This window comes from Pinus tabuliformis, chromosome X (assembly GCF_031772625.1).
Source record: "Pinus tabuliformis cultivar Carrire ecotype Pingquan chromosome X, CPIR1, whole genome shotgun sequence".
Classification (NCBI taxonomy): Eukaryota; Viridiplantae; Streptophyta; class Pinopsida; order Pinales; family Pinaceae; genus Pinus; species Pinus tabuliformis.
Window position 1 is genome coordinate 307,976,213 of NC_142308.1, and position 25,855 is coordinate 308,002,067.

The window sequence follows — 25,855 nt, forward strand, 5'->3', positions numbered from 1 at the left end:
GTAAAAAGAAGTTTTATTTCTTTACCATGCCTCTAGTTTATTTATATTTTTATTTCTTTACACCCCTGCAAATATATGGTGACTTATGGAGTAAATATAAAAAAATATTTTATTTATTTACCATACCTCTCATTCATTTATATTTTTATTAATTTACCATACTGTTGAGGGCCCTGAAATCGGGTCAACAACAAGGGGGATACCCACCTGGTCTGGAACCTGGTTGGCGGCTCCTTGCCCGTTTGGAGTAGCGGGTTCGACTGGGGATAACGGGACCAGTTTCCCAATGCAAGGGGTATGTATGTGTGTAGGGTTTGATTATGCTGATTCTAGAGAACATTTGAGAGCTAATTTAAATCTAATCCATGAACTGACTCTAAACTGCTGTAATCTAATGAAAACAACATATACAATATACGCTAACCCGGGGTATATCTTTTCCATTATGCGATCTAAAAAGATTTCATATAATAACTGGTAATATAGATTATTCGGCTACCATAAGAATATAAACCATTTAAGATGAACCATTCTGCATAAGAAGTTAAACAGAACAGTTGTGAACTGCATATCGCATAATAAATCATTCATATGTCAAGCATGAATAAATGACTCCACCGTACAAAAGTGCCAAATGCTAACCACACATTTATACATTAGCATATAAATAACATCAGCTATATATCACTCTAAGCATATGAGCAGAATTTCATCAAGAGATAAAAGTACCATTTATGACTAATTTTTACTCACAAACTTCAAGTAATAACAATTTACCTCTACTTACTTCTAACGCCTACTAAGAGTACAGAAGTGCAACATCAGTAGCAGACATTAAGATGCAAACATAAATAAATCCGATCCTTCCATTCATCAAAACCTCCTCTGAGGTGCAGAAGTGCATGTTCCGAGGACAAGTTTTTGACAAATTTCTAGACCCTTCTCCAAATGCATGAGAAGGGTTAAAATACTATGTCCTAATTCTAATAATAGTATTATTACAAAATTAAGGATTCGGTTTTCAAATGACCGTCCTTTTTCTAATCTAGTTAAAACAAAAAGACAATATTCTAAATGAAACTACTTGTGGACTTGGTCTTTGAAGTTGCAAGTGTCCAACATAGGCTTGAGAAGAGTCGGCTGGCTAATTTCTGTTCTGAGCTGGGCTGCGAAAACGGCATCTATGAGAGCTAGCGCTACCTTCTCGGCTGCGTTCATGATACACTTTACCGTCATCCATTGGCTGTGTGGTTTGACCAGGTACATCCAGTAACTTTCCCAATTCAGCCTAGCCAGTGCTTGGATAGCTTTCCCTTTTGCCTGCGCCTTCTGCCTCCATTCTGTCTCCAGTTGCAACTTGTTTGGTAGGTATCCCGGGGTGGTCTCTGAGATCAAATTGGCCCTGTGTAAATTTTCATTTACACAGTCGATGAGAATACTTGCCTGTGTTGCCGCTGTCTCTGCTGCTTGCTCTGCCCGTGTGATTTGCTCATCCCATTTATTAAAGAGCAGCTCTTTATGACTTTCATTAATTCTGGGTGCTCCTGCTCTTTTTCCCTCCTCATTATTTTGCCAAGTCAGATATCCTGTCACCCTCTTGTCGCTCTGATCATATTCGCTTCGCAATTCCACCACCTGACTGGTGATTTTGTCGCTTAGCTCACAGAAGTGCCTCCACTGTGATATTTTACGCTCCAATTCTTCCTGTTGCTGCAGCAGTTGCTCGTTCAAGCCGATAGACTCTGAAATCAACTCTGCCAGCTTAGGCTCATCTTTGTGCATTTCTTGCACCGTCTGCAGTTGTTTTTCGTTTTCTTCAAGACTCTTTTGGTAGCCTATCTGCATCTGCTGAAAGTCTTCCTGAAGCTTATCGAGCTGTCTGGAAGCTTCATTGTTTGTGTTGGCTTGTTGCAACTGTTGTTGTAGCATTTGTATGTGATTCTCTTGTTCTTTTAAGAGTTGCTGAACTTCAGAGGCCTTGTCGATAGTTGCAGAAGCATACGCTCCCACAATTTGAGACAGCTTCGTACGATTTTCTGTCGGATTATTATTTGGGTCTTTCCACAAGACGTCCAAATGTTCAGCGTCTTGAGACAATGTATTTTCGAGCTTTCTTTTCTTTCTCTATCTTCTCACAACTGCTTTGTGCTGAGGACTGTAGAACACATCCAGTGGGGGAATTTCCTCTACGTTAAGTAGAAGTTCTGAGGATGGGGCGATGGAGAGATTTTCTGCTTCTGCGGCAACACTGACTATGGTCGAAGCGACCTCTTGCACCACCTGTGTATTGTTCACAGGCGTCTTTGGGACTTGCCCTTCGAGGTTGATTAGTTCATTGAAGGTCTCCCACTCTTTATCTAGCTCTTTTGTGACAAGAGGGGCTTCGATAACCGGAGGGGGGACATCTCTTGGTGGTGAGGTGATAACTTGCTGCTGAGACATTACACTTGACTGAGCTGTATCTTTGACTGTTTCTTCGTTATTTCCTTTGTCATGCACAGACTCTTCAGGATGTTCGGATACTTCTTGCGCGGCGTTGGACTTAGATCTGGAAGTGCTGGAGTTTTCACTGAGGCTGATGCTCGGAGTTGGCTCTCTAGTAGGTATTCGCAGCCTTTCTAGTGGAATGCTGGCCAGCCTTCTATCTCTGTATGACGTGAATTTCTGGAGGTCACCTGGAGATAACCTCGACTGAGCTTCTCGCAAAATTTCTTTGAGCGAGCTCTTACTCTGAAAGAGATCATCAAACAAATCTTTGTGTCCAAAGAATATTCTTATCTTGACATTCGTAGTGAACTCTTGGGCCACTTTATTTGGGTCGAATGGCCTCGCTGGGAACTTATATAATTGAAGGCACGTCACATTTTCCACCTCACCAAAAGCGTGTCCTACATCGAACAAAGAGAAGGCCCCACAATTGATGGGAAATTGAGGCCAAATGGCCTTTTTCTTATCTTTTAATTCCTTGGTTAGGTCGCCTTCAGAACAGGTTTGATAAGCGATTTCTCGAGCCAAAAGCTTATCAGGGACATACAAGGGTAGGACATGTGGAGGTACAGTGCTTCCAAAAACTCGAATGTAAGTAAACCATTCTTCCCCAAACCATCTTGCGATGGGGATGATGTCCATTTGGGCCTCGGGAGAGCACCTTGGGGGGTCCTTATCATATATCATTCTATATATGGGCAATATAAGCCCATGGCAAATCTGGTAAAAATGAGGGGCAAATTGGGAATCCCACAAGACTTTGTGATAGACGTGGATGGGCAACGGGTCTTGGGTAGTCCATTTCCATCCCATAGTGGGGAAATTAGATACAAGGCAAACAGAATCCATAACATAGGCAGCCAAATAAAAAGGAGGATAGACCCTTTGAGAAAAGGATCTTTTGGACCTGTAACTAACCACATCCGTGTATAGAGTATCGGAAAGAATTTTGGCCCAATCTACTATATCGGCGTTTGTGGCAGCATCAATTAATGGCAGCCATTCAGAAGAAAACTTGTTGATATCGGGCATACCAAATAACCTACATAGCATGGCTGCAGCAAAACAATATGGAGAAGTAAGGGAACCAGTGTTGTACATACCGTTCTTATCCTTTTTTAACGGCTCGTCTCTTCTAGACCATTCTTTAGTGGTGTCCGATAGATCTGGATTTTCCACCGCAAACTTCTTAACAAATTGAGCATTATAGGTCGATTGCGGTTCGGGAAGATGGTACATCAGCTTCAGATCTTGGGCGGCGAAAGATCCCATGAGCCCATGTCCCTGAATTTTGAATTGTCTATTGTTTAATTCTGCATCATCCGGAATCCACTTGATCATATCTGTGTATGGTATAATCTTAGGCCTTGTCGCTATTCTATGAAGGAATGAACATGCTAGGTCCCCTAGGGACGCCTCCGAAGAACGTGGTGCACCCGCAACAACAGTCACCTTCATTATTCTTAGCTTCTCTTCTTCTAATAGCCTGTACATGCCTTCCCATGTTGAGATCCCTGCATCTCGGTTGCAGGCTGTATCTGTGTATAGGGGCACATCTCCTTGGTCTTCTCTCTTGCTTCAGAGCTTTGAGCTTTGTTCTTCTTTCCCATATTTGCTTTGCATTTCTGTCTGAGTCGTCTTGGCACTTTGTGTCTGTAGATTACGAGCAAAATAGAAATGACTGATCAGAAAGGTGATGGGAGAGTTTTAAATGCAAGAGATACATCAAATATGCCACCTTACGTGAAGCAAGTATCCAGCAAGGCACGCGTCTTTAATCCATTTAATAACTGACAACTAATTCATTAACTATGATTAAAAGCGCATGATTTCAGGTCAGGTTATAGTAAGTGGCTTTTTCTTTGAATGGCATGCCTGAAGTATTCATACTAAGGCGATTTGTGATTTGCTGACGTACTCTCGCATGTCGCATAATCGCAAGATCGCACCATCGCAAATCCTATGAATGCAAAATCGCAAAGATGTGGCGTCGCAGCAATCGCAATATCGCAGATCACAAGACTTAGTGTTTGTCAAACCTTGCTTGGCTTGCTTTTGCGATATGCGATCTAACGATCGCAATATCGCAGATCAGCGAATTTCTTAGCTTTTCGCTACGGTCATTAGTATGCTACGATGCGATGCCATTATTAATCATGAGGATGGCGTGTACATATTGATTTTTTAGAAGAGTAATGGAGATGTTTCCTATCTTTTTGCAATCGCGACCTTAAAGACTTATCCTCTACCATAGACTTAGGCTTTTTAAAATATCTAAGACGCTTTTTCTAAATTATGATTTGTAACTTCAAAAAAAATAAAGTCTAGCTTTTCCTAAAAATTTATCTAAGGGTCCCCACTCATTCAGTATCACGGCTGATACAAAATACAAAGGGGGGGGGGGGTTGTTGCTGGCCACAACAATTGGCGATTCACTTGGGAGAACCAGTTATTTCTGTATTTCTATTGACACTTTCAAAACTTCTGAAAAAATTTAAAAAAATTTGAACTTTATTATAAAAAGATAAAACAAATGAGACTTCGAATAGTCTATGATGTTACGTTTCAACCTCTTTCCGTTTTAATTACTTGCACACTCAGTTCGTCTTTGCATCTAAATCAGCTATTACTTGGTCTTTGTAAAACATAAAATAAAGTCTTCTCTGTGTATCAGTCCTTTTTTAAATATGCTCCTTAGTCGCAGGTAGAGCCTCTGCTGCCAGCAGGCGTCCATAGCCTCGACAGGGTTACCTATTATCCAGCAATGATCCTTTATCCTGCTTAAGGCTGTTAACAACTTTTTCAGAGGAAATCCCTTTTTTGAAATTTTTTCCTTTTTTATTCTCTTAAAGAACAATGTCTTGGTTTGGTGGCCAAATTATGACACAGTCATTCACTTGATTTACATTTTGCTGAACAAGCTGGCTCGTGATGAGACCCCTTGTCTTTTGATTGCAACAATCTTGAGTCATTGCCCTGTTTTGGTAGACAGTTTTGGCAAAGTCAGCAATCTATAAGATCTGTGATCATGATAAGTCGGCTCATGATGAGACCTCTTATTCTTTGAGATATAGTGCCTTTTAGGTTATTCCTCTGAATGCTGCGTTTTCCTTTGGCAGGGAGGAAGTCAATTTTTCTTTCCTTAAGAAAGTTCTGGACGACAATGATGGGGCCATTTTTTGATAAAGGCTATTTCGACAGAGAATATTTATTTTAAAATTGATACTTTTCATTGGACTGATTTAAAACAAATCCTATACTGAGATAGCTTTCTTTTAATTTTTTGGAGTTTGAAACTATCATCATATCTGAGTTAAAGTTCTAATGATAATAAAGATCAAAAATTTAAAAGATTCGTTGTTCATAGTAGCAGAAGTTCAAAATTTTCAACAGAGACAAGGTATCTTTAGTAAATGTCAGATGCTGTTGAACCAGAACAAACATTATTATGGAGAAGAATTTTCTCGGAATGATAGGCAAATATTTTCTGAGTTTATGAAGAGAATATGTATAGCTTTGCCTATCAGTTATTAAAAACAAAAACCTAACTAAATTACTCCTACTCCTACTCCTACTCCTACTCTAACTATATACAGGAAATAACTATGTGAAATGATATTTCCAATGGAACCATCTATTCATTTTTATCTCTAGCCGTATGAATCTTCCAAGCATTAGTAAAAAGAATCGAATTTTTCTTGGATCGTAATTGTTGGCTAAGAAATAAAAAGATATAACCTCAATTGGAATTATGTTTGATTTTCCTTTCTTACGCGAAGTTGTTTCCAACTGGGTACCTATTGGATCATAATAATCAGAATGAATTTCAGTTATGAATTGATGATCTCGCAATAGGAAGGATAACAAGTCAAGTTGTGGACAAGATTTTTTGATTTCAATGGCTTGTAACCTTTTATTTGTTAAATTCGAGTTTTTTGTGATTTTGTTTGAAAGGAAAATTCTCATATGTAAATCGCTAAAACATAATCTATCAAAAGTTTGAAAATTTGAAAAGAAATCCGATTTTGTACACAATGAGTGTAAGTGAGAAAGAAATGATTGGGAATCTATACAAATAGCGTTACAGCACGACTGGGATTTACTTGTAACATCTTGCTCCTCACAAGAACTGGCCAGGTTTTGTGAATCAGGAACTAGGTCATGATTACAAACAGGGATGGAGCTTTCCTCATGATATGAATCATAGATCGGGGTATTGCCTGGGATAGTAAAATCATTCAAGTGATCTTCTACTTCGAGATGTGGGTGGACTGATATGATTTCTGATTTAAGATGTCCTTTATCATCTGACCCTAGTTGAGTTATTTGAGAAAACTCAACAACATCATCATTGTCAAAGTAACTATCACAAAAGACTCTACAGATTTCCCTAGGTTCCTCCTTTTCATTGTATGTTTTCTGACAAGGGAGGTCAGGCAATTCTTTTTTGTCATTGATCGAAAGCTGTGTTAAAGTGATCTCTTTAACTTGACAACCTAATGATGAGTCATTTAAGTAACCCTCTGTGTTTTTTGAGATATCTCGAATATTAAGAGGGGAAAAATTGTCATTACTAAAAACATCGGGATAAAGAGAAAAATGTGAATCTGGAACAATGCATTTAAAAACATCATGAAAAAAACTTTGTTCATCAGATCCATCATAAACGTCGGGCTTTAGATCATACCTTTGTGCGCTGATACTTTTTGAAAGAGAAACAGTTGATTGATCTAACCTTGGCATCTGCATTCGTTGACTTGAAATGATATTGTCTGGATTTGTGTCAGAGTCATCTCCTGGTTCCAAGGTAATTTTCCTTTTAGCATCTTCATCTCTATTTTCTGGTATTAGAGCATGCATGACTCCCAGGCTTTGTAGATTTTCTTCATTATGGATGCTTTGTGTATTTGACTTGAAATGGTCATTCGTATTAGAAGAAAATGAAGTAAAGTTCGAACTAATTTCTGCCTGGTCAGACATAGGAGGTAGGAAATACTCATCATAATCTGAAGATTCTTCGTCTGTGAGCTCATTCTCGAGATCATACTGTAGACATTTAAGATGAAATTGCATATTGAAATCCCTTACGGGTTCATCTTGTTTTCTTAGATAATCAATTTCATCATATATCTCGTCGTAGTCATAACAATCAAATTCCAAGATGAAAATCTTGACGAATTGGTCCCAGTTGTGAATTGATGCAACTAGGAGGGTTCTGCACCATTTTCTAGCTTCTGCTGTGAAGGTAAGAGTAAAAATCCTACACAAAACGCCTTCATTAATTCTCTGAATATCAGAACTTGAAACTTTTTGTATGAACTGAAGGGCGTGATTGAATGCGGAAGAGTTATTCTTACCGTTGAATTTTACCTGAGACAAGAGCCTTACCACATCCGGTGGAATGTTGGAAGAGGTATGAACATAGACGCAACTCCAAATAGGAATTTCATGAGTAGCCATCCTGTTTCAAGATTTATAATTTGAAAAACATTCCAACAGACACTATGCTCAGGCCCTCCTTCTAGCGCCAAATATGTTGAGGGACCTAAAATCAGGTCAACAACAAGGGGGATACCCACCCGGTCTGGAACCTGGTTGGCGGCTCCTTGCCCGTTTGGAGTAGCAGGTCCGACTGGGGATAACGGGACCAGTTTCCCAATGCAAGGGGTATGTATGTGTGTAGGGTTTGATTATGCTGATTCTAGAGAACATTTGAGAGCTAATTTAAATCTAATCCATGAACCGACTCTAAACTGTTGTAATCTAATGAAAGCAACATATACAATCTACGCTAACCCGGGGTATATCTTTTCCATTATGCGATCTAAAAAGATTTCATATAATAACTGGTAATATAGATTATTCGGCTACAATAAGAATATAAACCATTTAAGATGAACCATTCTGCATAAGAAGTTAAACAGAACAGTTGTAAACTGCATATCGCATAATAAATCATTCATATGTCAAGCATGAATAAATGACTCCACCGTACAAAAGTGCCAAATGGTAACCACACATTTATACATTAACATATAAATAACATCAGCTGTATATCACTCTAAGCATATGAGCAGAAATTCATCAAGAGATAAAAGTACCATTTATGACTAATTTTTACTCACAAACTTCAAGTAATAACAATTTACCTCTACTTACTTCTAACGCCTACTAAGAGTACAGAAGTGCAACATCAGTAGCAGACATTAAGATGCAAACATAAATAAATCCGATCCTTCCATTCATCAAAACCTCCTCTGAGGTGCAGAAGTGCATGTTCCGAGGACAAGTTTTTGACAAATTTCTGGACACTTCTCCAAATGCATGAGAAGGGTTAAAATACTATGTCCTAATTCTAATAATAGTATTATTACAAAATTAAGGATTCGGTTTTCAAATGACCGTCCTTTTTCTAATCTAGTTAAAACAAAAAGACAACATTCTAAATGAAACTACTTGTGGACTTGGTCTTTGAAGTTGCAAGTGTCCAACATAGGCTTGAGAAGAGTCGGCTGGCTAATTTCTATTCTGAGCTGGGCTGCGAAAACGGCATCTATGAGAGCTGGTGCTACCTTCTCGGCTGCGTTCATGATACACTTTACCATCATCCATTGGCTGTGTGGTTTGACCAGGTACATCCAGTAACTTTCCCAATTCAGCCTAGCCAGTGCTTGGATAGCTTTCCCTTTTACCTACGCCTTCTGCTTCCATTCTGTCTCCAGTTGTAACTTGTTTGGTAGGTATCCCGGGGTGTTCTCTGAGATCAAATTGGCCCTGTGTAAATTTTCATTTACACAGTCGATGAGAATACTTGCCTGTGTTGCCGCTGTCTCTGCTGCTTGCTCTGCCCGTGTGATTTGCTCATCCCATTTATTAAAGAGCAGCTCTTTATGACTTTCATTATTTCTGGGTGCTCCTGCTCTTTTTCCCTCCTCATTATTTTGCCAAGTCAGATATCCTGTCACCCTCTTGTTGCTCTGATCATATTCGCTTCGCAATTCCACCACCTGACTGGTGATTTTGTCGCTTAGCTCACAGAAGTGCCTCCACTGTGATATTTTACGCTCCAATTCTTCCTGTTGCTGCAGCAGTTGCTCGTTCAAGCCGATAGACTCTGAAATAAACTCTGCCAGCTTAGGCTCATCTTTGTGCATTTCTTGCACCGTCTGCAGTTGTTTTTCTTTTTCTTCAAGACTCTTTTGGAAGCCTATCTGCATCTACTGAAAGTCTTCCTGAAGCTTATCGAGCTGTCTGGAAGCTTCATTGTTTGCGTTGGCTTGTTGCAACTGTTGTTGTAGCAGTTGTATATGATTCTCTTGTTCTTTTAAGAGTTGCTGAACTTCAGAGGCCTTGTTGATAGTTGCAGAAGCATACGCTCCCACAATTTGAGACAGCTTCGTAAGATTTTCTGTCGGATTATTATTTGGGTCTTTCCACAAGACGTCCAAATGTTCAGCGTCTTGAGACAGTGTATTTTCGAGCTTTCTTTTCTTTCTCTGTCTTCTCACAACTGCTTTGTGCTGAGGACTGTAGAACACATCCAGTGGGGGAATTTCCTCTACGTTAAGTAGAAGTTCTGAGGATGGGGCGATGGAGAGATTTTCTGCTTCTGCGGCAAAGCTGACTATGGTCGAAGCGACCTCTTGCACCACCTGTGTATTGTTCACAGGCGTCTTTGGGACTTGCCCTTCGAGGTTGATTAGTTCATTGAAGGTCTCCCACTCTTTATCTAGCTCTGTTGTGACAAGAGGGGCTTCGATAACCGGAGGGGGACATCTCTTGGTGGTGAGGTGATAACTTGCTGCTGAGACATTACACTTGACTGAGTTGTATCTTTGACTGTTTCTTCGTTATTTCCTTTGTCATGCACAGACTCTTCAGGATGTTCGGATACTTCTTGCGCGGCGTTGGACTTAGATCTGGAAGTGCTGGAGTTTTCACTGAGGCTGATGCTCGGAGTTGGCTCTCTAGTAGGTATTCGCAGCCTTTCTAGTGGAATGCTGGCCATCCTTCTATCTCTGTATGACGTGAATTTCTCGAGGTCACCTGGAGATAACCTCGACTGGGCTTCTCGCAAAATTTCTTTGAGCGAGCTCTTACTCTGAAAGAGATCATCAAACAAATCTTTGTGTCCAAAGAATATTCTTATCTTGACATTCGTAGTGAACTCTTGGGCCACTTTATTTGGGTTGAATGGCCTCGCTGGGAACTTATATAATTGAAGGCACGCCACATTTTCCACCTCACCAAAAGCGTGTCCTACATCAAACAAAGAGAAGGCCCCACAATTGACGGGAAATTGAGGCCAAATGGCCTTTTTCTTATCTTTTAATTCCTTGGTTAGGCCGCCTTCAGAACAGGTTTGATAAGCGATTTCTCGAGCCAAAAGCTTATCAGGGACATACAAGGGTAGGACATGTGGAGGTACAGTGCTTCCAAAAACTCGAATGTAAGTAAACAATTCTTCCCCAAACCATCTTGCGATGGGGATAATGTCCATTTGGGCCTCAGGAGAGCACCTTGGGGGGTACTTATCATATATCATTCTATATATGGGCAATATAAGCCCATGGCAAATCTGGTAAAAATGAGGGGCAAATTGGGAATCCCACAATACTTTGTGATAGACGTGGATGGGCAACGGGTCTTGGGTAGTCCATTTCCATCCCATAGTGGGGAAATTAGATACAAGGCAAACAGAATCCATAACATAGGCAGCCAAATAAAAAGGAGGATAGACCCTTTGAGAAAAGGATCTTTTGGACCTGTAACTAACCACAGCCGTGTATAGAGTATCAGAAAGAATTTTGGCCCAATCTACTATATCGGCGTTTGTGGCAGCGTCAATTAATGGCAGCCATTCAGATGAAAACTTGTTGATATCGGGCATACCAAATAACCTACATAGCATGGCTGCAGCAAAACAATATGGAGAAGTAAGGGAGCCAGTGCTGTACATACCGTTCTTATCCTTTTTTAACGGCTCGTCTCTTCTAGACCATTCTTTAGTGGTGTCCGATAGATCTCGATTTTCCACCGCGAACTTCTTAACAAATTGAGCATTATAGGTCACTTGCGGTTCGGGAAGATGGTACATCAGCTTCAGATCTTGGACGACGAAAGATCCCACGAGCCCATGTCCCTGAATTTTGAATTGTCTATTGTTTAATTCCGCATCATCCAGAATCCACTTGATCATATCTGTGTATGGTAGAATCTTAGGCCTTGCCGCTATTCTATGAAGGAATGAACATGCTAGGTCCCCTAGGGACGCCTCCGAAGAACGTGGTGCACCCACAACAGCAGTCACCTTCATTATTCTCGGCTTCTCTTCTTCTAATAGCCTGTACATGCCTTCCCATGTTGAGATCCCTGCATCTCGGTTGCAGGCTGTATCTGTGTATAGGGGCGCCATCTCCTTGGTCTTCTCTCTTGCTTCAGAGCTTTGAGCTTTGTTCTTCTTTCCCATATTTGCTTTGCATTTCTGTCTGAGTCGTCTTGGCACTTTGTGTCTGTAGATTACGAGCAAAATAGAAATAACTGATCAGAAAGGTGATGGGAGAGTTTTAAATGCAAGAGATACATCAAATATGCCACCTTACGTGAAGCAAGTATCCAGCAAGGCACGCGTCTTTAATCCATTTAATAACTGACAACTAATTCATTAACTATCATTAAAAGCGCATGATTTCAGGTCAGGTTATAGTAAGTGGCTTTTTCTTTGAATGGCGTGCCTGAAGGATTCGTACTAAGGTGATTTGTAATTTGCTGACGTACTCTCGCATGTCGCATAATCGCAAGATCGCACCATCGCAAATCCTATGAATGCAAAATCGCAAAGATGTGGCGTCGCAGCGATCGCAATATTGCAGATCGCAAGACTTAGTGTTTGTCAAACCTTGCTTGGCTTGCTTTTGCGATATGCGATCTAAGGATCGCAATATCGCAGATCGGTGAATTTCTTAGCTTTTCGCTACGGTCATTAGTATGCTGCGATGCGATGCCATTATTAATCATAAGGATGGCGTGTACATATTGATTTTTTAGAAGAGTAATGGAGATGTTTCCTATCTTTTTGCAATCGCGACCTTAAAGACTTATACTCTACCATAGTCTTAGGCTTTTTAAAATATCTAAGACGCTTTTTCTAAATTATGATTTGTAACTTCAAAAAAAATAAAGTCTAGCTTTTCCTAAAAATTTATCTAAGGGTCCCCACTCATTCAGTATCATGGCTGATACAAAATACAAAGGGGGGGGGGGGGGGTTGTTGCTCGCCACAACACATACCTATTTTATATATATGGTATTTGGCAAATAAAACCTCTTTTTTGAGCCTTTTTAAATAGAAACAGGGTTATGGACTACATATAAAAAGAGGTTTTATCTATTTACCATACCTCTAGTTTATTTATATTTTTATTCATTTACTATACCTTTGGAGTAAGTATAAAAAGAGGCTTTATTTAATTACCATACCTCCACTTTATTTATATTTTTATTTATTGGGACTAAATACAACTTCCCAAACTAGAAAATTGGCGATTGTAATTGAATATAACTTCCCAAACTAGGTGAATCGGGTCAAATGAGTCTTTTCATAGTTTATCCACTCTTTTTTTTGGGCTAAAATGAAAAAAATAATATTTTTTTTAAATAAAAGTTGGGCTAAATATATGAAATGGGTGTTTTATAAAAATTTGACCCCTTTAAAATGAAAAACCCCTTAAATTTCTCCCTTTGGCTAAAATTTGCCCCTAAAATTACAATGGTCCCAACACATTATCTGATTCTTCTTCATTATTCTCTTTGCCACTTTCTATTTCCACATTCTCAACTCAAAATTATTGTTCCCTTGTCATAGTTCCTTGCTCAGGGCTCGGGACTAGTGGCCGATGATTTTTTCTATTAGATAGACTCTTCATAACCTTTTCCTGCTCCTACATCAGCCTTTCGTTATCTGCGCGTAACTGGGCCATCTCATCCTTCAACTCTTGTAGAGTTTCCATGATAGGAGTGTTGGTATTGCGTGACTCTTCTCCCGGCTGTGTCCATACCTGAGGATTGGCTTCTTGAAATGATGTTGGTCCTGTCCCTATTAGAAACCTGTATGGTGGATTTCCAATCCTCCTCATACTTAATGCTCCCTTTTTCTTCTGTGCATATCACAGATGTTGTTATTTACATATATTCCAAAGGTCTCAGTTTTGTAACGTGAGCGCTCTCATACCATATGTCAGACACCCACATGTGAAGATATGCGTAAATAAATTATTTAAATAAATCACTATATATTCAGCAGGGATCTTTTACTATTAAGAATTACATTTAAACGAGAGCTGGAAATCTTTACTAAAGTTTTTACTACATTACCTCTGACTATTACAATATGGTTCTTTTACAGACAAATCAAACCTTATCATTTTCATAGTTGCCACTATTATGTTCAATGGGTTCATACAATGGTTGGGTTCTAACCAAGTTAACACCCCTTCTTATCACCTTCGAACCAGGATTTAACTATACTGTAATTTCACTGTAATTAACCCTGAGACTTTAATGTTGTCTGGTCGCTGAGCTATACATTAACTTCGCCACTCATCCTCATTTATGCTAGATTAATTTTTTGGATGTTGTTTTGGCCTAAGTGGAGGTATTACCCCTCTAGAGTCCTCATTGCCATACAGCTCTTACGTCGACCTTGGGAGTGTCTCTTCATCAACGATATCCATTTTTCACTTGCATTAGACGGTGGAGGAGAACATGGGCATTGCATGCCTCTCATATAGCACCCTACCTTTTCATTTTTTTCTTCTTCCGGAAATGGATACCACTTGCTCTGTAGAGGGTTTTCTCTATTCTCACGTAGTCACAATTTATCATTTGCTACTGGAGTCTGCTTGTGCTCCGAGCTGGTTCACCGTTTTCATGATATGCTTCCTCTTCGTTCATGGATTCCTTGTGAGGCACACTGATTGAGGGTTTCTACATGTGACTTTAAAGTAGGTAAAAATCTGAATGGTTTTGTTGCTATTTCCATTCTCAAGCTATTTACCTAGTTACTGATTTCATACACTAGTTTTTAATCATTGATACTCCTCCTAGTTGGGATGGAGGGTTTCAGAGGTGAAGAACTTTGAGGCGAAATACTAGAGAAATCCTTTGCTCGGCCCACTGAGTGTGGTGATGATAGTTCCAACCGACCTACAGAAATCCTTTGCTCGGCCCACTGAGTGTGGTGATGGTAGTTCCAACCGATCTACCGAGTACTTGAACCTTGCCTAATGTTTTCTGTTAATGGTTTTGAGGGTTTTGGTCTCTAGAGGAAGACTTCATTTGTGAACTGTTAACTTCTGAGTTAGTTACCAGAGAACCCACAGTAATAACCATATTCTGTCAATGTTTCAAATCCCAACAAGGATCAATCATCGAGACTATTTTTGAATGTTGATAGTAGAAGAGCTAAATGAGAGTTTTAAATAGATATGAGGTGAGTTTTTGTCGGTTCCTTAGTAATTATTATTATCCATATTTTAATGTTTTTTTATTAAATTAATTTTTTATTTTCAGTTTAATTATATGTATTTATCTTTACTGTTAGAAGCATTGTTGGACTTAAAAGGGCAATATGTATTTTGTATATTTGCAAAGGGTTATCGTAGACCAAACCCCGAGTGGCCTTATTTTCTTCCTCTCTTTGCTAAAAGTTCAGATAGCCTTGTATTGATGTTACAAGGATTTTCTTAGTCAGTTTAAAATGCTTTGGTTTACATTTAATTATCCTTTTACATGCTCTGAGTAATGAAGGGTTTTTCAGAGGTTGATTCATCATTTCTTAGTTAGCCTAAAATGCTTTGGTTTACATTTACTTAATTATCCTTTTACATGCTCTGAGTAATGAAGGGTTTTTCAGAGGTTGATTCATCATTTCCGTCAGAGATAGCAGTCGACTTGCTTGTCTATCTCTTTTAAGTTGAGACTATGGAATTTTACTCGACTGTGGTTATCAATAATGGTTGCAATTTTTTGACCTGGCCCGCGAGGGTAGGAAGTTTTTGATGATGCATGAAATAAAGAATGTATACATGGAGTTTATCTCTCGCGCTCTAGAAATTTTGTTAATTCGTTCTACTATTTAAGCTTTGTCTGTTAGCCTCGACAGGTCCGTGTTCCTAAAAGCTTTATTTGTTTGTTACACGATGCGAATGTTTACAGATTATGTGATCATATATACATATATGTTTGTTCCTTCTGTCCCATGTTCAGGGTTTTTCCTTTGCCTGATATAAAGATTATGGCATACTCGTTCTTGCATGATTATGTATTTTGTGTAGAAGCCTTGACAATTTTCATCTTCTTGAGGTTTTGTTCTAATTCCGTGATGTATACATAACTTGACTGTGTGAATTTCTTTCGTCATTTTCCACTGTATTTGACTGTGCATTTTACTAGGTACTAAAAACTAATCCACCTCTCATCTAGATACATGAAAAATTACTTATGAACTATTTATACAAATTCCTCAAGTTAACCAGTCCATCTCTACTATCTGTTAGCAAATATGAGGCATAGATTTGTATAAAGATATCTATGAGATTTCTAACTATTTAATATTAGAATTTTCACACTGTCTTCCTAATTTGGTTTGCAACTAGACCATGTTGCTGGCTACTTTGCCTCCTAACCTTGAGACTAATATGTCAGTTAGTCTCCCCCTAATTTGTTCCTCGATACAGGAACCTTCTTCTTTTTATGTGAACCCATTGTCTCACAGCTATCTAATCCAATAGATATAGGAAATGGAACTCCATGACATCTAACCACATATTTTCTTCCTTTTCTTTTATTTCTTGCTCATTTTACTCCTGATATCAGATACCCAAATCCTATTGACCTTTCTTGAATAAATCCTCAAGAAATTAGTTAGGGACAGGTCAATCCTCTTGATCTTTTTTGAATAAATCCTCACAAATTAGTTAGATACAAGTCAATTCTAAATACTTTAACAAGTGAAACAATATTTACAGGTAAATGCTATTTCACTTCTGCATAATTAAATTCTAGAAATAGCTTTTATATCTTAAAATAATAAACAGTTTGTTTAATTTGCAGCAAATTAAATATTTACATTGGAGATATCACATTACCTGACCTGCCAAATGTTTGCGGGTTATGTCTAATACATTTTCCATTTGTAGAATGAATTATTTCAAGCCAATTGAGAAGCCACAGTACTATGAAGAAAAATACATATAAAAAAAGGATAAAACAATTAAAAAACACAGTTTGTGTGAGCTAAGAAATGTTGTAGATCTCATATATTAATTCAGCTATTAACTACATTCTTATATAGTAAAACTATTACTAGAATCTACTCTGAAACAAATCTACTGACATCACAGCTAATTTTCAACACATTCCAGCAGTGGCCACCCTAACAATCTGCTGCTTTAATTTTGCAGAGAACACAAAATTTGCTGGTTACATTGTCAGCAATTTACATAACTAATTAAGCATTATTCCTAACCTTAATGATTAAGGAGGATTTACTATCTTATCTCGTAGTGCTAAAAACTGATCTTTTGTAACTGCTTTGGTGAAGATATCTGCTAGTTGATGCTGAGTATTTATATGCTTCAATTCAATATCCTTCTTCTACACCAAATCTTTAATGAAGTGATATTTCAGGTCAAAATGCTTGTCCTGCTGTGATGAACTGGATTCTTTGCTAACTTGATGGCACTTACATTATCACAATAAATCAGTGTAGGTTGAACTTGTTTTTCTCCAATTTCTTCCAAAATTTTTCTGAGCCAAAGAGCTTGTGTACCTGCTGAGGTAATTGTAACATACTCCGCTTCTGTGGATGAGAGGGCAACAATGCTTTGTTTTTTTGAGCTCCATGTGATCAAACCAGAACCAAAAGAGAAACAATTTACAGATGTGGACTTACGGTCATCAAGACTACCTCCCCAATCTGAATCACTAAATCCAACAAGAATGAACTTTTCAGAAGAGTAGTAATGAATACCAAAATTTAGAGTGCCTTTCACATACCTTAAAATCCTCTTGGTTGCCTTCATATGTATTTCAAATGGATTTGTCATCTATCTTGAAACAAGTGAAACTGAATATGTAATATCAGGCCTTGTGTGGGTTAGAAATATCAAGCTCCCCACAATACTTTTGTAAGTTTTCTCATCAATTAAATCAGCACCATCATCTCTACATAACACCTCTCCATGAGCACTTGGAGTAGGGGATGGATGACAATCAAGCATCTCAAATTTATTTAGCATATCATGTGCATACTTTGTCTGACAAATGAAAATCTTATCCTTACTTTGATAAACCTCCATTCCTAGAAAATATTTCATGATGCCTAGATCTTTCATCTCAAATTCATTCATCATAGCAACTTTGAATTTATCATTCATCTTAGAACTACTACCCATATACAATAGATCATCAACATACAAACTTATGATTAAAATATCAATACCTTCTTGTTTCTATTAAAGGGTAGGATCATTCTTACTTCTCTGGAAGCCATTTTCCTGAAAGTATCCATCAATCCTTGCATATCACGCTCTTGGTGCTTGCTTAAGGCCATACAAAGCCTTCTTCAACTTGTAGACATTATTCTCCTTTCCTTCCACTTCAAAACCTTGTGGTTGCTCCACATATACTTCCTCTTCTAAGTACCCATTCAAGAAGGCACTTTTCACATCCATATGATGTATGCTCCACTTTTTGTGAGCTGCTAATGAAATCAACATTCTAATGGTCTCCTGTCTTGCTACTGGTGCAAAGGTCTCTTCATAATCAATTCCATACTTCTGTGTGAATCCTTTAGCAACTAATCTTGCTTTGTGTCTTTCAACACTCCCATCACTGTTAAATTTAGTCTTATAGACCCGTTTGGTGCCAATCTTTTTTCTTGTCATGTGGAAGCTCTGTCAACTTCCAAGTGTCATTCCTTTGAATGGAATCTATCTCTTCTTGCATGGCTTGCATCCAAACCTCATTAGTACATGTATCTTCAAAACATGATGGTTCAAATTCAACCTTGGCTAATAAAGCAAAATTGACTATCTCACCTATTGGGCTTTCTTCATGTGCTTGATTTGCACTCCTCTCATAAATATCACTCAATCTTCTTACCTTCCTTGTAGAACTTGGAGAAAAAGTTGGACTTGAACTTGATGTTGAAGAAATTGATGAAGGGCTGCTTGGTGGAGTTAAGCCACTAGTTACAGAAACATTAGTTGGCTGCTCATGATCATTATCAACAATTATATCATCATTCAAAACAGATTTTGTCTTCTCAACATGGCCATTTTGATGACCATAAACTCCTCCTTCATCAAAAATTACATCTCTTGAAACAATAAGCTTGTTAGTTAGAGGATTATACAGTTTATAAGCCTTGCTTGTCTCACTATACCCAATAAAAATACATAATTCACTCTTTGCATCTAACTTTTTTCTATTCTAATCAGGTACATGCACATAAGCCAAACAACCAAAAACTTTGAAATGATTAACATTAGACCTTTTTCCATACCAAGCTTCATAAGGAGTCATATTTTCCAGTGCATTGGTGGGGCTACGGTTGAGGATGTATACTGCTGTAGCAACTGCATCTCCCCAATAAGTGTTGCTCAATCCCTTAGTTTGTAGCATGCATCTTGCCATTTCAACCACAGTGCGATTTTTTCTTTCAGCTATGCCATTCTGCTGGGGTGTGTATGTTGTAGTATGCTGCCTCCTAATGCCATTCATATCACAATAACTCTGGAAAGCTTTTGAGGAGAATTCTCCCCCACGGTCAGTCCGCAAACATTTGATCTTGCACCCTCTCTCATTTTCTACAAAGGCTTTGAACTTCTTGAATGTATCCAGGGCTTCACTTTTGGCCTTCAAAAAATATACCCAATAATTTCGTGAGTAATCATCAGTAAAAGTGATGAAATATGATGACTTACCCAAACTCTTAGTCTGCATAGGACCACATATGTCTGAATGAACAAGCTGAAGTGGGTAATGAGCCCTCCATGCACTTCCCTTTGGAAACCTTTCCCTTGCATGCTTTCCTTTAACACATCCTTCACAAACCTCCTTATGCTCTTCTACCTTGGGCAAACCAGAAACTAATGCATGTGAGGTTAGAAACTTCAAACTTTGAAAATTTAAATGCCCATACCTGAGATGCCATAACCAACTTGAATCCTCATAAGCCATATTAGCAAGATTGTTGTTATGTTCATCAAACCTCAAGGGAAACATCCTATTTCTTGTCATAGGCACAATAGTGATCACCCTATTTCCCTTATTCTTATCATAGATAGTACATGTCTTATTTTCAAAGACTACTTTATAATTTTTCTCACAGAGCTGCCCAATGCTCAACAAATTATGCTTCAATTGTGGAGTATAATAAATGTCATGAATACTCTTTATACCTTCTTTTGTTTAAACATCCATAGCTCCTTTGGCAGCAACCTCCAGTGACTTATCATCACCAAGCTGGATCTTGGATTTGAAACTTCCATCCTTTGCTGAAAACAACTTGTCATTCCTTGTCATATGGTCAGAGCATCCAAGATCTAGGTACCAAACATCTTTACTAGTATTTTCACCTTTGGCATAAGATAAAAATAAGTGATCTTGAGGATACTCACCACTTTCTTGAGCATAATTAGCATTTTTACCTTCTTTCAATCTGCATTCTCTTTCAAAGTGACCATACGTGTTACAATGGTAACATTGAACATTTGTCTTATCAAATCTACCTCTACCTCTTCCTCTGAAACTACCTCTTCCACTTGAGCCACCTCTTCCTCCACCTCTTGAATAATTTTGGCTTTGCCATTTACTTTGACCTTGATGGCTTTTGGTACTTCTGCTACTTGCATCTTCATTCTTTGTAATTTGTAATTTAGAGGAAAAAGCTTGCTCTACAGCTTCAAAACTTTCCTTCAATCTTTCTTCATGAGACATCAAAGATCCAACCAATTCATCAAACTGTAGTTTTGTCAAACCCTTACTTTCTTCCATGATTATTGCAACATGATTCCATCTATGTGTTAAAGATCTCAATACTTTTTTAATTAAAACTTAATTACTTACAATTTCTCCAAGTGTAGCCATTTTATTGACCACATCTTTGACTCTCACACAATAGTCACTGATACTTTCACCTTCTTGCATCTTCGAATTCTCGAACTCTCGGTTCAATGTGTGAAGCTTGACCACCTTAACTTGATCACTACCTTGGTAAGCTTCTTGTAGAGTCTCCCAGGCAGCTTTGGAGTTTTTGCTCCTGATATTCTTGGAAATAAGCTCTTATCAAGACCTATCTGAAAGTGAAACAAAGCTTGAGCATTCTTCTTCCTTGCTTCCTTTCTTGTTGTTCTTTCATTAGCTAAGATCATTCCAATGAGCTGGCTCTTCATATCCTAATTCAACAATCTCCCACAAATATTTTCCAATAAAAAAGGTTAGCATCTTAATGCACCAATAATCATAATCGTTGCCATGAAATTCTAGAACTAGCATCTGGTTAGAATTCGACATGATTAACTTTGGCTAAATTCCAACAATACAACTTTAACCCAAAATAATTTTACGCTCTCATACCACTTGTAGAATGAATTATTTCAAGCCAATTGAAAACCCACAGTACTATGAAGAAAAATACATATAAAAAAAAAGGATAAAACAATTAAAAAACACAGTTTGTGTGAGCTAAGAAATGTTGCAGATCTCTTATATTAATTGAGCTATTAACTATATTCTTATATAGTAAAACTATTACTAAAATCTACTATGAAACAAATCTACTTACATCACAGTTAATTTTCAACACTTTCAGCAGTGACCACCTTAACAATCTGCCGCTTTAATTTTGCACAGAAACAAAATCTGCTGGTTACCAGCAATTTACATAACTAATTAAACATTATTCCCAACACCATGCTGGTTACCAGCAATTTACATAACTAATTAAGCATTATTCCCAACACCATTCACACGATTAGCTTGCTATCTCAGTGACATGCCACAAACTAAGAACCCCAAACCCTCATCCATTAATACCCAACCACAACTGCACCTTGCTTTGTCTCTATGAAAGCTTCTCCTCCATATGTCATCAAGGAAGCTGACCGTGCCCTATTACCAATCTTCTCGCAGAATACATTCCATGTTGGAACGTACAAACTACAGGGGACAGATGGAATTGCAGATTGATGACTTAATTGGACATATTACTTCTTCAAAAAAGTATTAGATTCCTTCTTTATGCTGCAAGTGGACAAATAAGGATGGCGTAGTCTAACGATGTAATTTCATTGTTTTTTATCGCTGAAATTTTCTTAAACAATTGGTCGCCAGTTTTCCCAAAAATTAATAAATTGTTTTAATTTAGTTGATATTGAATTAATATAGTTAGATAAATTAGATGGCCGATAATTGTGAATAGTAATCAAACTATTTACGTGTAAATATTAAGAATTTGTTACACCAAAGTAAGAATGACGATCCCAAACCAGGAAAAAAGCTTATATCAAAACTTTTAATTCCATGCCATTGTATGATAAAATATTCTCCAAACATCCAAAATTTAGTTATTATGAAAAAAAATTATGGTATCTCTGTTACTGCAAAGACCAAGCCGATTAGACCCTTTCACCGATTCTCGTTACACCATTGAAAATTAAAAAGTAGATACATTATTCCCAAAAAGACCACGCCTATCTTGGCATGGTTTAGGGCTCTTCACTGATTCCGGTGACACCATTGACGGGATATTTGATTTGTGCAGCAAGTATTAATATAGTTTGCATATAATAATGGTTTGGTTTAGGGAAATAATATTTTGTACTCTTCATTCAGTCGGAGGAGAAAAGAAGACCTTTTTAGTTGCAATATATTTTTAATGTAAAAGTGGCAAGTTAAAGTTATAATTTCTGCAATTTAACCTGAAAATTTTTTTTGGCGAATAAAAAATTCCGTTAAACCACAAGCTACTGCAACGAAAATGCTTATGTTTCCTTTTTCTTCCCATTCTGAAATTTTTACAAGACTTACGAAAAATAAAACTAATCTGTTCACTGCTTTCAATCGACTCTATTCTGTTCACTGCTTTCAATCGAGAGGTGAAACAAAAAAATTTATGTTTAAGAAGCTACTGCAGTCAAAATGCTTCTATTTCCTTTTTCTTCACCTTGAATATTTTTCAATATTCATGAAAAATAAAACGGAACTGTTCACGAAGGTGAAAACAAAAGTTTGTCCACATATAAAAATGCAAAAATTCATCTCATCTTCGGATATATGTAACTAATATATTCATATTAACGCATATACGGTAGCATAAAAACTTTAAAAATATTATCTTTTTCTCGCTTGGGTTCCACTGCAACAACGGAAATACTATGATATTCCTTCGTCGCTCCCGCTCCACTTATACGACACCTTGTGCCATTACACCACGTAATAGAAGCTCAACCCCTATCAAATTCTCAATTATATGTTTCTATACAAACACAAACGAGAATTCATGATTCTAAATATTCATCAGACGGACAATACATTAACGAAAGTGTTTTGGACACCACTGTCCGACATCGAACCTAACGGAATTCAGTTACGTTATATTTGAAAGAATGGCCTAGAATACTGTAGACCGACAACCTGGCAGGTCACATAGACAACCTGACAGACGTGATATTTTAGCTTCTTGGCCCCCAGGTCTTTCCAAAGGGCAGCGCGGGGTTGGAGTTGGGATTCTTCTCCAGAAAGGAGGCTGACTCCACGCTATCCGATACGCACAACCCTATAATCTTCGTCCCGTCCAGGGAGTCATAGAAGGCAGCGCCTAACGAGCCATATATCAAGAATTAAATGCACCTGGAGATGCACGCAACATAGCTGGTTAACACGCAAAATGCTTTTTTCTATTTAGTGACGAGTTTTGCATTTTGGTGTTAACGAGTTATGTCGCGTGCATCTCCGGGTGCATTTAATACATGGCTCGTTAGGCGCTGCCCTCATAGAAGGAGTATGATAATATGCCCTTCAGCCCAGAGTAGAACGACTTGAGTACGCCTGGCAGCAGTATGAAATTTGCTGCAAAGGAGTTGGTTATAACGTGATTTTTTGGAGATTTCGCTGATGGAATCCGGCGGAAGAAATTGAGATTAAATCATGATTTGTTGCAGTTAAAATGGTTTTTTAACTGCATATTTGGATTCAGCACCCTGAAAAACCCCTGGGACGCTTTGATTGTGCAGAAACTAGCTATCAATCCGGCGGAAGAAATTGAGATTAAATCACGATTTGTTGCAGTTGAAATGGTTTTTTAACTGCATATTTGGATTCAGCACCCTGAAAAACCCCTTGGAAGCTTTGATTGTGCAGAAACTAGCTAGAAACTAGCTATCAATCCCGCAGAAGAAATTGAGATTAAATCATGATTTGTTGCAGTTAAAATGGTTTTTTAACTGCATATTTGGATTCAGCACCCTGAAAAACCCCTGGGACGCTTTGATTGTGCAGAAACTAGCTATCAAACTTGGGATTCCAATAAATTTCTGCCGAAAACCCGCCGAAAAGGCTTCGGACAACTGCGAAAGGAAATCCTGTTTATTCCACCTCTAGATATACATTCTGCGCAAGCTGACGATATCGCTCAGCGATAACTGCGCATAGGGAACGCCTCGGCTGAGCTCCTGTGAACGCTGCTGGAACCAACCCGGGTGGAATATTTTGACGGCGCAATCCATTCCCATTGTGAATGCCGCTGCCTGTTCACACGACAAAATCGATTTTCACAACAATTAGTTAGCTGCGACCGATCTGCGTTTCTGATCACACTATTATTAGACACAGGGAAGGAGAAGTAGCCCACCTCTGGCAGATTTAACATCGCTGTATTATCGGCATCTGATTCCCCAATCGACACTGCGAAGACTGCGGCCTGCAATCGTAGAGATGATGGTGACATAAAAGAAATAAAAATTGTAGAAATGAGGTTGAGATTAGATATGATGCACACATAGTCATGAATGTTGTAGGTTTTTAAGAATGGCCACTTTGATATTACTTTTCTTCTCAAGCAGAGCAGCCACTCTGGCCATGTGGGCGACTGCATCATGAATGTCGCTGGTACCCTGAGGCTCATAGATGCCGAATGAAACCCACCTTAAGCTTTGGCTTTACCGTGCCTGATTTGAGGAGGAGGAGATTATTTTGTTCGGTGTCTTCGTCTCCATAGATGACAGGATTAACCACGTTAGAGAAAACAGGCGAAATGGCGCGTCTAGAGCTCTACGGTAATGAACGTAGGTTTCAATGAGGGCGTTCAAACCATTCGATCCATTATCAAATGATCGCAATATCCAATCCACGGTTTCGTCCAACGTCTGAAAAGATCGACCACTTTGCGGGTTGCTTGTATCAACAAATTCCGATTTGAGAGACGTTCATTTCGTGGAGAAGAATGAGGCACGATGCTTAGCGTCCGTCTCAGCAATGTCAGAAACTTGCCTCAAAAGCAAATTCATGAAGCCATGATTATCATATATAATGCTCCTTTCAAAAGGATGGATGGAGGATTATCATGTGTAAGTTTGTAACGGCTCCTTTATGATAAAGAAGGATAAAGAATGTAAAGGCTACGGCTCTATCCCCTAAAAAACAGAACCTGTATCTGTAGGGTATTTTTGATGGGGAAAATACCAAAAACCAAACATTCAAACACACACAGAGACAATGCTCTGTTTTACTTTACTCCAGGATCCTTTTGTGCACAGAAGACTTAAAAAAAATTTCACTGAGAGACAGAGTATTTCACCACCATTAAAGCATTCTATTCATTAAAACCTGATGCAAAGATTTACCACTGTAAAATCCCTTTTTATATTCACTGGTGTGAAAAACAACTTACTGCTGTAATAAAAAGATTTACATAAGTTTACTGCTGTGAAAAGAAATTTACACAGAGTTACAAAAATCGCTCCACCATTTCCTTTCTGCACTGCTGTGCAAAACCACACATGGTTTTTGCTATTCCAAAAATTACATCACCTGGTTCTTCTCATTTTACACACTGCTGTGTGATTTTCTTTTACTGCTCCGTCATTCTTTTTCACTGCTGTGAAGAATAATATTTTTTGTTCCTCCCGTGTGCAATACATAACATTTTTTTTTTTAAAAGTCAAAACAAAAAACATTAAACTTATTACATACGATTTCCTATTTAATACATGCCGTATATAAATATATATAAAAACATATATTATAACATGCCCATGCTCATATTAAAAGAGCCTCACCAAAATCTTGTACCAATCATTAAATT

The 25,855-nt window shown here is 38.2% G+C and overlaps 1 pseudogene; it reads right to left on the minus strand.

Moving 5' to 3' along the window:
- Positions 1 to 24,149: 24,149 nt before the first annotated feature.
- Positions 24,150 to 24,767, minus strand: LOC149139646 (uncharacterized; annotated as a pseudogene).
- Between the last annotated feature and the right edge of the window lie 1,088 nt (positions 24,768 to 25,855).